We start from the raw sequence: 13,943 nt of genomic DNA on the forward strand, positions 1-13,943 counted from the left end.
CATTTAAAAATAAAATCCTGGGAATTTAAGGTCCAACCAAGGGACTTCTTCAAATATACACTCAAACTTCCTCAGGTATATTATATAAAATGATATATGCACATATATATCTATATATAATTATTTTCCATTGTCTGACTCATAGTAACATCCAAGAGAGATCCATCAGAGATGGTCCAGGGATAAAATCACAGGGTGAAGATGGCTGTGAGCAATCGAGGCAAAATCTGGGAGCAAAGGGAAAAGACGCACGTTCTCTGAACTATCTCAGTGCAAACACTTTCAGTGGCTATGCCTGTAATACAAGCCATACTTCCTGCAGAGGATACAGCAAGGACACCCACAGATCACCTCTGTGGTGTAGGATATACCCAAAGAGAAAGACACAGAGATCAGCATTGCCCAGGCCAACAGGAACAGAAATTTCACATTGAGTTGGTAGGAATGAGACAGGAACCTTGTGGGGGGGGGGCGGGTGGGATGGGTTGGGAAGGGTGTCTTGCTATCTAGATTCAAACCTGTCTGCATCTACTGAATAGCAGAATAATAAAAATATACATAAAAATTCAGTTCTCAGCTGGCCACTAGTGGCTCATGCCTGCAAGTCTAGCTACTAAGGAAGCTTTTCTGAGGATGGTAGTTAAAAACCAGCCTAGGCGGGTGTGGGGGTGCTGGCTGTATATGTAGAGGGGCGGTCCCCGATCGACCTCCCCTCCTCCCGCCCCTGGGACCGAATGGCCAGAAACCACTCCTATGCCTTCCGGTCCGGAACCGGAAAGAGTAGTTCTGGCTTGGCCCGCCTCCCGTCTCGATCTCGGGTCCACGTGGATGCCTTCAAGATGGCGCCGCTGGTGCCCAGGGGCGGTCCTATTGGGGCGTGATGTCAGCCCATGGGGGGAGTCCCATGATGCCACTCTGGCCCAGACAGCCTGGCTCAGCCTATTAGCAAAGCCCGCCTTCCCGCCTTCCCCACCGTAATAAAAACCTTCCCCCTGCCCCTTGGGGAGGAGTTCAGTTCAAAACCCCCCTCCCTGAAGTCTTCCTTTCTCTGCGCCTATTTCAGACACGTGAGAAGGGGCAGGGGCGGGACATTTAAGTAGTTCACTCTCCTTGGCTAAACGCAGCCCAATGAGAGCATGCCTTCACCTTCTGCGGGCGGGAGATAAGGCCGAGTGCTCTCTCATTGTTTCTGGGGTTTGGACATTTCCCCGGAGACAGGGGAAAAGGGATTCATCAGATCCCTACAGGCGGGAAAGACCCTTACACTCTTACCTATAATTAGCCTTCAAAAAGCTGGAAGTGGAGCTGTGGCTCAAGTGGTAGAGTGACAGCCTTGAGTGAAAAAGCTCAGGGACAAGGGATAGGGTGACACTGTCCCAAAAGACTTATGCAACTAACCTTTATAATAAGCATTTAAAATTTTTTGTTAGGGTTTTATGACACATATTTTATTTGGTTAACAAACTTCCTTTCTATTCTTCATCTTTTATAGTCACAAATGCATATTAAATTCATGATATATAAAATATTTTTTCAGATGATCATTTTCCCCCTTAATCTAATAGTATGAATCATCAGTATGTTTAGAGCAAAACTTTCTTTTTTTGTCAGTCCTGGGGCTTGAACTTAGGGCACTATCCCTGGCTTCTTTTTACTTAAGGCTAGCACTCTACCATTTGAGCCACAGCACCACTTCCGGCTTTTCCTGTATATGTGGTGCTGAGGAATCAAACCCAGGGCTTCATGCATGCTAGGCAAGCACTCTAACATGAGGCCACATTCCCAGGCCCTCCAGCAAAACTTTCTTGGTCATAATACATTATTCTCTTTTTAAAAATTTTATTTTCAAGGTGATACGCAGAGGAGTTACAGTTCCGTATGTAAGGTAGTGAGTACATTTCTTGTCAAACTTGTTACCCCTTCCCTCATATTCTCCCACTTTCCCACCCCCACAACCCCTACCCAAGTAGTACAGTTAATTTACAACACACTGTCTTGTGAATTTCACTGTTGCTTTGTTTATTCACCCTTTATCCTTTGTCTTACCATTTTGATGTTCCCCTTCCCTTCCCTAATTCAGATAAACATATATACAATGCACAGGGTACCAAAACCAAATGCAGTGACAACAGGGAATAAACCATAGGAAAGAAAAAGAAAAAATAATTTTACATAGTACATTAAAAATAACAACAGTGAAAAAATCTCCTTTTTCCCTATCTTGTAGTTCATTTCACTTAGCATCATCTTATACCATCACAGGTACATAGCTGTTGAGCTAAAATATTTTAAAAAGCCCAGGCAGGCACCTAGACTTTTAGGTTCAAGCCCCAGTTCCAGTGCGCATGCATGTACATGCATGCATGTGTGCATGTGCACACACACTCACACCTGATTCTCCTAACTTAAAATGTGTCATAATGATAAAAGGTGCGATTTTTCTATTCTTTATCATGGAGAGAAAAATGTAGTGACATAGATTTGTTCTTTAATTACATGCTCCATGAAGGAACTCATTGGAGAATCTGGGATGTGGAAAGCCTAGGTAAAGGTTTATTACATCATGGTGAATGTCCTCCTCCTCCTCCTCCTCCTCCTCCTCCTCCTCCTCCTCCTCCTCCTCCTCCTCATCATCATCATGATTTTGGGGCGTGGGAACATGTCAGAGCTCTTGCATTCTGCTTTGGAAGGAGAGACTCTTTAATGACTTGGAATAAGTACAGAAGGCAAACAGTAATTGGAGTCCTCACACCATTACTGTAGGCCAGAATATAAAAGTCCTAGGGCTGCGAGATAAACTGTGCCACCTGGTAACCCTGCCATCCAACTACCCCAGTTCTACTCTCAGCATGGTGAACAAGCCAGGGCACTGCCATCCCTCTTCCCTCCAGATTTCAAGTAGCACTCACTGGGCTGCACTGGGTCTTTGCTGGAGAAGATCAAATGACAGTCATTTTCTTCCCTGCTTTGTATGAGATGCTCAGCTCAGTGCTCAGGGCTGGCAGGAAGACAGGACCACACAGAAGTCCTCTGGTTCCACTGATGAATCAGGCAGAAGGACACACTGCTTCACAGACCATGGGGTTCAAAGAGCCAGTTTCAGAGCAGGGATGCAGAATGGGTTGTTATAACCAGCTGACCTGGAAGCTCAATGTTAGAGCTAATGTTAATCAAGTTGGTCCATGGATTCTAATTGCTAAGGACTTGTTAATTTTAATGGAGAAGGAAAGGGAGAAACTTAATTACTAGGAAGGATTTGGCCTTCTTTGCCTCAGGAGGGAGCCAAATTGCTCTCTTCTGATTGTTAAGTTGCAGGGATTAAAAAAAAATAAAATTAAGACTATTAAAAAAATTGGCAATGTTCTGGGGATTTACCCACATGCAATACAATATCCCTAAAGGACAGGTGAATGTGTGCTTGCGTGGTGAGTATCTATTCTGAATCAGAAGAGCCAACAGAAATATTGATCCTACTAGGAGCTGATGGGACATACCTGTAATTCCAGCTACTCAGATGAGGATTGCAGTTCAAAGCCAGCCTAGGCAGGAAAATCTGTAAGACTCTTAGAACCACCGAAAAAGCCAGAAGCTGAGCTGTGGCTCAAGTTGAAAAGTGCTAGTCTTGAGTGAAGAAGCTAAGGGGTAACACTCAGGCCCTCTCCCCCTATGAGTTGTTCAGTTGGTTTACACCAAACGTTTTGCAAGCATTGCTTTTATAGTCGTTTGTCTTTTTATCCTGTGTCTCTCAATTTTGGTATTCCCTTTCACTTTCCTAATTGTAATACCAGTATATACAGTTTCCAATGTACTCAGATAAGATACAGTGATAGTGCAGGTACAACCACAGGAAGGGGATACAAGAGGATCATCAACAATAGAAGCTACGGTTTCACATGGCATGTTGACAGTAATTACAACAGTGATATATCACTCGTTTTCATAACATGGAGTTCATTTCACTCAACATTATCTTATGCATTCTAGGGGCATAGCTATTAGGCTCTTGTGATCCTCTGCTGCGACTAGCCTAAACCTGTGCTAATAATTCCCTATGAGGGAGACCATAGAATCCATGTTTCTTTGGGTCTGGCTCACTTCACTTAGTATAATTTTTTTCCAAGTCCTTCCAATTCCTTACAAATGCGGCAAAGTTATTCTTTCTGATAGAGGCATAAAATTCCATTGCATATATGTACCACATTTTCCTGATCCATTCATCTACTGAGGGGCATTTGGGTTGGTTCCATATTTTAGCTATGACAAATTGTGCTGCGATGAATGAATAATTTAGTATAGGTTGGATCAGTAATTATTAAGAGATGAAAGTCACAATTGAAAAAGTGTGGTAACATGAAACTGTCACTCTAGGAAAGAACTACCACATCAGAAAATAAGGAAGATAAGAAAAAAAGATTGGGTTTCATTCTGCATGGTGACTTTCCCTGTCCACTAAGGAAGAACTGCAAAGTTCAAATGGAAAAATCAGAGTTGAGATTCATAGATTCCTTCTATGCCAGAACAGGCACCTGGGAAGCAAAGGGAGGAAGAGACCAGGTTCTTCTACTGCTTGAGGTCACTCCATCAATGACCTAACTTCCTCCCACAATCCCCACCTTCTCCAGATTCTACCACCTTCCAAGAGTGCTACAGGCTGTAGGTCACACTTTGAACACAAGACCCTTTGTAACACTCAAGATCCAAAGTAATAGCCGTGCTGGATGAAAGGAAGTTCACACGAGAAACAATAAGGAAACAAGAGGTAAGAACTAAAAGCCATGATGGTGGTTTTCTAGATGGGAGTTGGGCAGTCTTTCCTAACCGACACACCGGAATACCTGACCTTCGTATGGATGTTAAGCTGCTATTCTAAGATGTTTCCTGAGGGCCCTGTTGACATTCCTGTTCCTCAAACTGTAGACAAAAGGGTTCAGCATAGGAGTGACCATATTATACATTACTGTGGCAACCATCACTTTCGTGGAGTCATACGACATGATGGAGCTGAAGTATTCCCCCATGCCTGTTCCATAAAATAAGCACACCACTGAGAGATGAGACCCACAAGTGGAGAACGCTTTATATTTTCCACTTGTGGATGGGACTCTCAGAGTGGTAGAAACAATTTGAACATAAGAATAAAGGATGCCCGAAACTGGAACACTCCCAAAGATTGCACAAATAAGATAAGTATACTAATGGTAGAACTATAATCACAGGCAAGCTTAAGGAGTTGAGGAGGGTCACAGAAGTGAGAGATTTCTATGTCTTTGCAGAAGGTAAGTTGTGATGCTATCACGCTGTGTATCAGGGAGTCCAAAATACCCATGAATAATGACAGAAGGACCAACAAACTACACAGATGGTGGTTCATGATGGCTGGATAGTACAAAGAGTGACAGATGGCCACTAAATGATCATAGGCTGTCACTGTGAGCAGCTGACTGTCCAAACCTCCAAAAAGGGCAAAAAAGAAGACCTGGGCTAGCCAGACAGTGTAGCTGATGGATTTGCTGTGTGTCTGCATGTTCACCAGCATCTTGGGGATGATGGTAGAGATGAAGCAGATGTCATCCAAGGAGAGGATGGAAAGGGAAGAAGTACATGGGGGTGTGGAGGTGGGGATCAGAGCTGACGGCCAGGATGATGAGTAGATTTCCAATCACAGTGATCAGGTACATGGACAGAAGTAATCCAGACAGGAAAGGTTGAAGAGCTATGTCCTCAGAGAGACCTTGGAGCTGGAATTCCAAGACACCTGTTAGATTCATTGGTTCCATGTAGTAATTTACTGTTCAAAAAAACTCCCAAACAACCAAATAGATTCTGGAAAAAAGGAAAGAAGCATGGATAATAGGGACCCATTAATCTATGATGTGAATTTAAGCAATTCATAAATGAGTTATTCTGCTTGAGCGTCACATAAATTTAGCATTATTCCTCAGTTATGGTGAGGGCCTTCACATTTGTTCTCTCCCTGAATCTCTTTCACCTGTTCCTACATAATTCTACTTCAGAAAAAGTGGAATGTGTATGTCTTCCACTAAGGTAAGCTTCTACAAGTGCAAGAGTAATTAGAGATCTTAAAAATATGTATCCTTTCCAGAGTGGTTGAACAAGCTTGCATTCCCACCAACAGTGTAACAGAGTTCCCTTTTGAAAGCATCCATGCTAGCATCTGTTATTGTTAGTTTTCTTTTTCTTTTTTTTTGGCCAGTCCTGGGGCTTGGACTCTGGGCCTGAGCACTGTCCCTGGCTTCGTTTTGCTCAAGGCCAGCACTCTGCCACTTGAGCCACAGCGCCACTTCTGGCCATTTTCTGTATATGTGGTGCTGGGGAATCGAACCCAGGGCCTCATGTATATGAGGCAGGCACTCTTGCCACTAGGCCATATCCCCAGCCCCAATTATTGTTAGTTTTCTTGACAATGGCCATTCTAACTGGGGTGAGGTGGAATCTCAGTGTTGTTTTGATTTGCATTTCCTTTATTGCCAGAGATGTTGAACACTTCATGTTTCAATAGGCCACTTTTACTGCTTCTTCTGAGAAGTCTCTCTTTAAGTCATTAGCTCATTTATTATTTGGGTTGTTGTTTCCTTGAGGATTTATTGGGGGGGGGGAGTTCTTTTTTTTAAGCTCTAACTATAGTTTAGCTATTAGGACCTTGTCTGATGTATATCTTTTCCTGTTCTGTGATCTTTCTACTTAGCCTGTTAGCTATGCCCTTTACCATGCAGAGACTTTTAAGTTTGGTGCAATCCCATTTATCTAGTCTTTCTTTGATTTGATGTGACTCCAGATTTTTACTTAGAAAGATTTGACCAGAAATTCCACTCCTGGGCATTTATCTAATAGAGCACAAGCAGGGCCACACTAAAGCTACCAGCACAAGCATATTCACTATAACATTATTTACCATAGCCAAGATACATAATCAGCCCAGATGCCCCTCAGTGGATAAATAGATCACAAAATGTGGTATATGTATACAATGGAATTTTGCTCATCCATCAGAAAGAATCATATTGTACAATTCATAAGGAAATTATATAAAGTAAAGTAAGTCAGACCCAGGGGAACATAGGTTGCATGGTGTCTCTCCTTTGTGGTAGCTAGAATGTGTGTTTAAGTCTACAGGTAAACACACTGGGTGCTAAGCAAGGGGTTACAATCAACTGATGTGTAATAGACTCTATAGAGGGTGCAAATAGTATAATTCTTTTAAAAAACTAAGGAAAAACCTAACAAAATAAGTATCAGAAAATAGGAACTTGCAAGAGAGGAGAGCAGAGCCAAGGGGAGAGGGGCACACAAATGAAAGAGGGGAAGAGGGAAAATGCAGGCAAGAATTCATTGTCCATACCACAGAATTGATAAATATAAGGGAAGGGGTGGGTCAAAGTGGGGTGGAGATGTTGAAGTGATCACACAGATCCTTGTATATGTAAACTGTTTTATAAATGGCAAAAACTGAATACATTACCTAAAAATTAAGAAAACTGAGGGAAGGAGTGGTTTGGGATGAGTAGGTGAGAATGTGGAAAAGGATGAAATGGATCAACTTGCACTATTTTCATAAACTGCTTTGGTGAATGGCAACTCCTTTATACAACTACTTCAAGATAATAAAATATTTAAAGAAATATGTATCAACAAAGCCTGGGTAGTAGGTGAGTGGGGGTTATAGCTCTTCAAAACACGATTCTCTGAACCCATAAACACAGGAGTCTTCTCTCTCTCCCTTGAAGGAAAGAGAAGAAATATCCATCTTCCTTTCTAAAAATATTCCAATTAACAAATGCTACGAAACACTCCATTTTATTTTATTTTTACTCAAACTGCAGTTCCATAAATTATCTTGTGGACCATTTATGAACACCTTTTTTCTCCCTTTTTTTTCCCTCTTTCTGTCAGTCGTGGGGCTTGAACTCAGGGCATTGGTGCTGTCCCTGAGTTTTTTTGCTCAGGGTTAGTGCTCTACCACTTTGAGCCACAGCTCCACTTTTGGTTTTTGAGTGGCTAATTGGAGATAAGAATCTCACAGGGACTTTTTCTGCCTGGGCTGGCTTCTAACCATGATCCTCAGGTCTCAGCCTCCTGAGTAGCTAGGATTATAGGTGTAAGATACTGATGCCTGGCTAAAAACACCTTTAAAAGACTGTGTCATGGGACTTCTGCCTAGAAGGTGCTAGGTTCAAACTCAGTTTTCCCTGAGTTCAAATCTCCATATCATAAATAGTAATAAAAGAACTTGTCTCAATATATTTTTGGGGGTGTGTGTGCTGGTCCTGGGGCTTTAACTGAGGTCCTGGGTGCTGTCCCTGTGCTTTTTCACTCAAGGATAGTGCTCTACCACTTGAGCCACAGCTCCACTTCTGGCTTTCTTTTTGGTAGTTTAGGGGAGCTTGAGTCTCACAGACTTTCCTTCCAGGGCTGGCTTTGAACTGTGATCCTCAGATCTCAGCCTCCTGAGTAACTAGGATTATATTTATGAGCCACTGGCACCTGTTGATGATCATCATGAATGAGTGGAATAGTTTGGAGGATAAGCTAAAAGTGGTATGTCCATAGAACTTAATATATTTAGCAGTAAACAGAATGAACTACCTATATAAACTTAATCGCTTAAGCTCAAAGTAATTATAGAATCCAGAGGTGGCTTATGCCTATAATGCTAGCTACTCAGAAGCCTGAGATCTGAGAATCATGGTTCAAAGCTAGCCTGAGCAGGAAAGTCTTTGAAATTCTTATCTCCAATTAACCACCAGAAAATTGGAGGTAGCCTTGTGGTTCAAAATAGTAGTGCACTAGCCTTGATCAAAACAGAGCTCAGGGGCAGTGCCCAGGCCCTGTGTTCAAGCCCCCCAACTGACAAAAAAGTAATAATATTAAAGCATAAAGAAAACTAGAGAAGAAAAACAATTATGTTTTTAAGATCTCGATCATATAAAGTCCTAAAACATATCAATTAATCTGCTGTAAAAAATGAAGGCAAATTAATGACTGGTAAGATGGGAAGAGAATATATATAAAATGGCACAAGGGAAAAATGTGGTTGAGTGATGCCTGTGGAAGACAGACATGGTGGTCGAGAACAGAGCTATGAATGAAGAGTCCTGAAGTCCTCCGCAGAGAGATTATAAGCATTGTGAGATTCTGAGATGACATTTTGCATATTGTGGCTCTCTCATCTAGCTGTCAATCCCAATAGTCCTGCTTCTCTGAGTGAGGAGGAACTGGGTTCCTAGCAGTCCCTCCATCACCATGGCCCCTGGCACTGACAGGGCTGAGATGGGCTCTCTGCTGGGGCAATTCAGAAGTTCAGGTCCACTATTCTCTCCCATCTGGTAGATGATGAGGGGTTGAAATTTTGTTCTCAGGATTTGCTAGAAAGCAGAGTCAGAGGTGCATGTCTTACTGAAATGAAATTTTGGAAAGAAAAGACAACACATATAGAGCTCAATGTTCTAGACCCAGCAACCTGCAAAGCTCAAGGGTATGAATCAATTATTTGTACTTGGCATAGCCTTGAGAGACCGACACACAGAACTCACAATTAGCCTAATTGGTCCATTCTTTCCCAATCTTTTAGGGCTTGCCAATAGTTATGGAAGAGGAAAAAAGTAAAAGGTAGGGTCCAGGCTCCTTCTGATCTGATAAGGCTGGATTGTAAGCTTTTGCATCTGACTTCCAATTTTAATTATTTTCAAAAAATTGTGAGGGTAATTGACAAAGGCTCACACACTTATAATCCTAGCTACTCAGAAGGTTGAGATTGGAGGATCATGGTTCAAAGACAGCCTAGGCAACAAAAGAGTCAACAAAGAGTCTGTAAGACTCTTTTCTACAACTAACCATCAAAGAGCTGGAAGTGAATCTATGGCTTACGTGCTAGAGTGCCAGCCTTGAGCAAAAAAAAACCTCAGGGACAGCACATAGGCCCAGGGTTCAAACCCCAGGAAAGATACAGAAAACATTATGGATTGTTTGCAATTCTACTTTATGGCTTTGATATCTGTAAGTCTATTGTGTTTTCCATCTTATACTTGAGGGGAAACTAGATTTTTCTAATACAAGAATCTGATGCAAGGCTGGAAGCTGAGGGAAGTTGTAGCTCCAAGCACTCATGTAACATGTGTCTCAACTTCATCTAAAACGAATTCTATTCTCTCATTTTCTCGATGAAGATTTAGGGCTCTAAAAGGATGTTTATATATTCCTTTCTTGAGAGTTTTCTTGGAGATTTATGTTGTTTTGTTTTGCTTATTGAAATTTGAAGACCAAATCCGATTTTTGCTTTATAATTTGGTATATGTGGGTATACAAGAAAACTACTCTTAATAACAAATTAAATGCCTAAATGGATACTTCCTAATTGTGAAATAGTGTTAAGATACCTACAAGACATTTAATGTCATCTCTATAAAAGTTCATATGAAACCATAAGAGAGCCTGAATAGCCAATGAGAAATATGAACAAAGCCGGAAAGATCACGTCTCCTGATGTCAAACTATGTTACAAAGTTAGAAGAACCAAGAGCATGGTACTGGAATAAAAGAAAGACACATAATTTTGAGATAAACTTCAACCACATATTACTGAAAGCTGTTGATCAATAGGAGCAGGGATGGGAAGAGAAAGAGGCTGTGTTGGGTAGGGGTTGGGATATCAAGGGTAAAAGAAGATGATGGATATGGTAAAAATTGATTGTCAGCCTGAATGAAAATGGAACCATGAAATCAGGATTGGGAGAGATGGAGAGACTGATGAAAGGGATGACATGGATGAAGAGGCATTTACTCAAACTTATCTGTTGGACAGAAACCCTTTGTATAACTACTTACGTAAAAATTAAGATACAGAAATTTGTCAAAATTGTATTTAGGAATGGGATGAGGAGTCAGAAAAAATAATAATGGAAGGATTGATGGGAATATACTGCATACATGCTTTGTATATAGAGACTACCCCCTCTTCCTTTGTATGGCTAAAAGGACATGTAATAAAAGAACAGATTATGGGGCTCAGAAATAGATGCATGATTATAAAACCAAATAATGTTTGACAAGGACATGCACAGGAAAATGAGAGGATCTTCAGCAATAGAAATGGTTGTGTATATCTGTAATTCCAACAAGAGTTTAAGATAAAACAATCACACATTTAAGGCCATCTGGAGTGACATATTTAAGACCCTGTCTCAACAAGAAAAATAATGGTATTGGAAAACTCGAATATCCACATGAAGAATGAAATTGGACCCTTATACAAATAGTAATTCAAGGGGCTAGGAATATGGCCTCGTGGTAAAGTGCTCACCTCGTATACATGAAGCTCTGGGTTCCATTCCACAGCACCACATAAAAAATAGCTGGAAGTGGTGCTGTGGCTCAAGTGGTAGAGTACTAGCCTTGAGCAAAAGGAAGCCAGGGACAGTGCTCAGGCACTGAGTTCAGGCCCCAGAACTGGCAATAAGCAAAGAGTGACTCAAAATGGATTAAATTTAAGGCCTGCAAAACTAAAAGTTTTAGAAGAAAACAGAGCAAAAAATCTTTTCCTATTTATTTATTTTATTTTGGTGCTAATACTGGGGCTTTAACTTGGGATCTCGTGCCCTCATCTGGTTTTCACAGTCAAAGCTGGTGCTCTATCTCTTGAGCCATAACTCTACTTCTGGCTTTTTGCCTGTTAATTGGGAAATAAGAGTCCCTTGGATTTATCTGCCTGGTCTTACTTTGAATCAAGAACTGTGGATTGTGGCTCAAAGCCAGTCTGGGCGGGAAAGTCTGTGAGACTCCTATCTCCAAAATGCTACTCAGAAAAAGCTGGAAGTGGTACTGTGGCTCAAGTGATAGAGCACTACCCTTGGGCATAAAGAGGCTCAAGAGACAGTGGACATTGCCCAAGATGAGTGTATATGAAAAAAATATATTTGTATGCTTCTACTAACAATACATATTTAAGAAACAAATTAAACATACACAAAATGCATCTTTATACATTAGTATAAAATGAGTCCTTGTGAGCTTTTGCTGATTTTTGCTCATGTAAAAGTGCACTTGGAAGAAACAGGAGGAATGTCCAACTTTTCACATTTTCTGTTTTTCCCCATTATCCTGTGGTAGTCTGGATCTGAAATGTCCCCTCAAAGCCTCTGTGCTGAAAGGTTGGGTCCCAAATGCAATGCTCAGAGGTGGAGCTTTGAGGAAAGAAATGATTGGATGATGAAGGGTCTGATGTCCTCAGTGGATTGACCCACTGATGGATTCCTAACTGGATTACTATTGGAGGTGGTAGAAACTACAAATGGTGAGACCAGATTGGAGGAAGTGAATTGGTAGGGAATATGCCTCTTTCTCTCTGCTTCCTGGTCATAAAGGGAGCAACTTTGCTCTAACACATCATGTTCTATCTCATTGGAGAAAGCCAGTTGGTAAGGGACATTCCTTTGAAAGACATATTTTGTCCCCAGCTTTTCCTCTCTACTTCCTGGTCCTAAGGGGAAGAGCTTTGCTCCAAAACATGATCCAAGCCATCATGTTCTATCTATCTCCCACAGGCAAAAGACATCAATCCAGCCAACTGTGGACTGCAACCTCTTAAAACCATGAACTATAATAAATATTTCCTCCTGTAAGTTGCTTCTCACAGGAACCTTCAGACATAATGAAAAATAACAGATACCTTTATTATGAAAGAACATTGAAGTTCTACCTTTTATTCTTTAAGTTAATGTTCACGATTCTCTTGGAAAAAATACAACCTACTCATATCATGATAACATTAAAAAAAACAACAACGTGTATTTTTCTTCTCTGTATTTCTTCAAAGATCTCTTTAGGCTAAGCAAGATTTGACTAAAGTCTTCATCCTTAGACTTGTCATGAAAACTGGAGATGGGGTAAGATGTTTCTGAAGGAGGCAATAGCCAAGAGGAGAATTTCTTGGGGAAGAAAAAGTCCAGTTGGAACTGGAACAAGGAGCTGTGGGGAAAGCCCCAGTGGGGGTTCACTGCACAACAGATCACTATCCTGACTCCTAGGAGGAAAACTCCAGAAACAATCAAAACAGTGATTTATTTAATGAGAAGCAAGAGGATTGAGCCCCAAGAGAAGTCCTCTGTGTTTTCCTTCATAGCTCACGGACTATGTAAGGTGTCAGTCTGTCTCAGGGCCTTGTGCTTGCCTCTTTCTCTCGGCAAAAGAGAGCTAGCTCTCTTCAGAACTTCCAGGACAATGCTCTAGCTTTGTTTACAAAGTGCTGTAGCAAAGAGGTAAGGGGAAAGAAAGAAAGGGTAGGGTCAGGAGAGATGGGGAAGGATGAGAGAAGGGGTGACATTGATCAAGATGCCTTGTACACATAAACTGGTATGTTAAATTGAAACCCCTCTGTACAGCTACTTAAATAAAAGATAAAATAAACAAATTATTTTGGCCAGGTACAGGAGGCTCATGCCTATAATCCTAGCTATTTAGGAAGTGAGATCTGAGGATGGCAGTTTGAAGCCAGTAAAGCTGGGCAGTAAAGTCTGTGAGACTCTGACCTCTAATTAAGGACCAAAACCCCAGAAATGGAGCTATGGATCAAGTGGTAGCATGGCAGTCTTGAGCACAGAAAGCACCTGGGCCCTGAGTTGAAACCCTGGGAATGGCCAAAAAAAAGTGTTTTAAAATAAATAATATTAAAGGCTTTTACTTTTACACTTTCATGGCAAGTAGGCTGGGATCTAGAGGAAAGAAATGTATATTGGAATCAAACAATACCTTCGGATTCTGGACAGGGTTTTTCAAGCCCTACCTACTATTCCTAATCTCTCCTCCTTTTATTCTGCCTCTCATATCCATCTCTGCACTGATCTGAACAAATCCTTCAGATCTGAAGAGACAGACATTTCCCTATCTACAGAGCCTCTCCTTGAGCCTAACACTGAGGTAGGTATTTGCTT

General features: G+C 41.4%; 1 pseudogene; it reads right to left on the bottom strand.

Moving 5' to 3' along the window:
- Positions 1–4,853: 4,853 nt before the first annotated feature.
- Positions 4,854–5,777, bottom strand: LOC125347674 (annotated as a pseudogene).
- Positions 5,778–13,943: the final 8,166 nt, after the last annotated feature.

This window comes from Perognathus longimembris, chromosome 3 (assembly GCF_023159225.1).
Source record: "Perognathus longimembris pacificus isolate PPM17 chromosome 3, ASM2315922v1, whole genome shotgun sequence".
NCBI classification, from domain to species: Eukaryota; Metazoa; Chordata; class Mammalia; order Rodentia; family Heteromyidae; genus Perognathus; species Perognathus longimembris.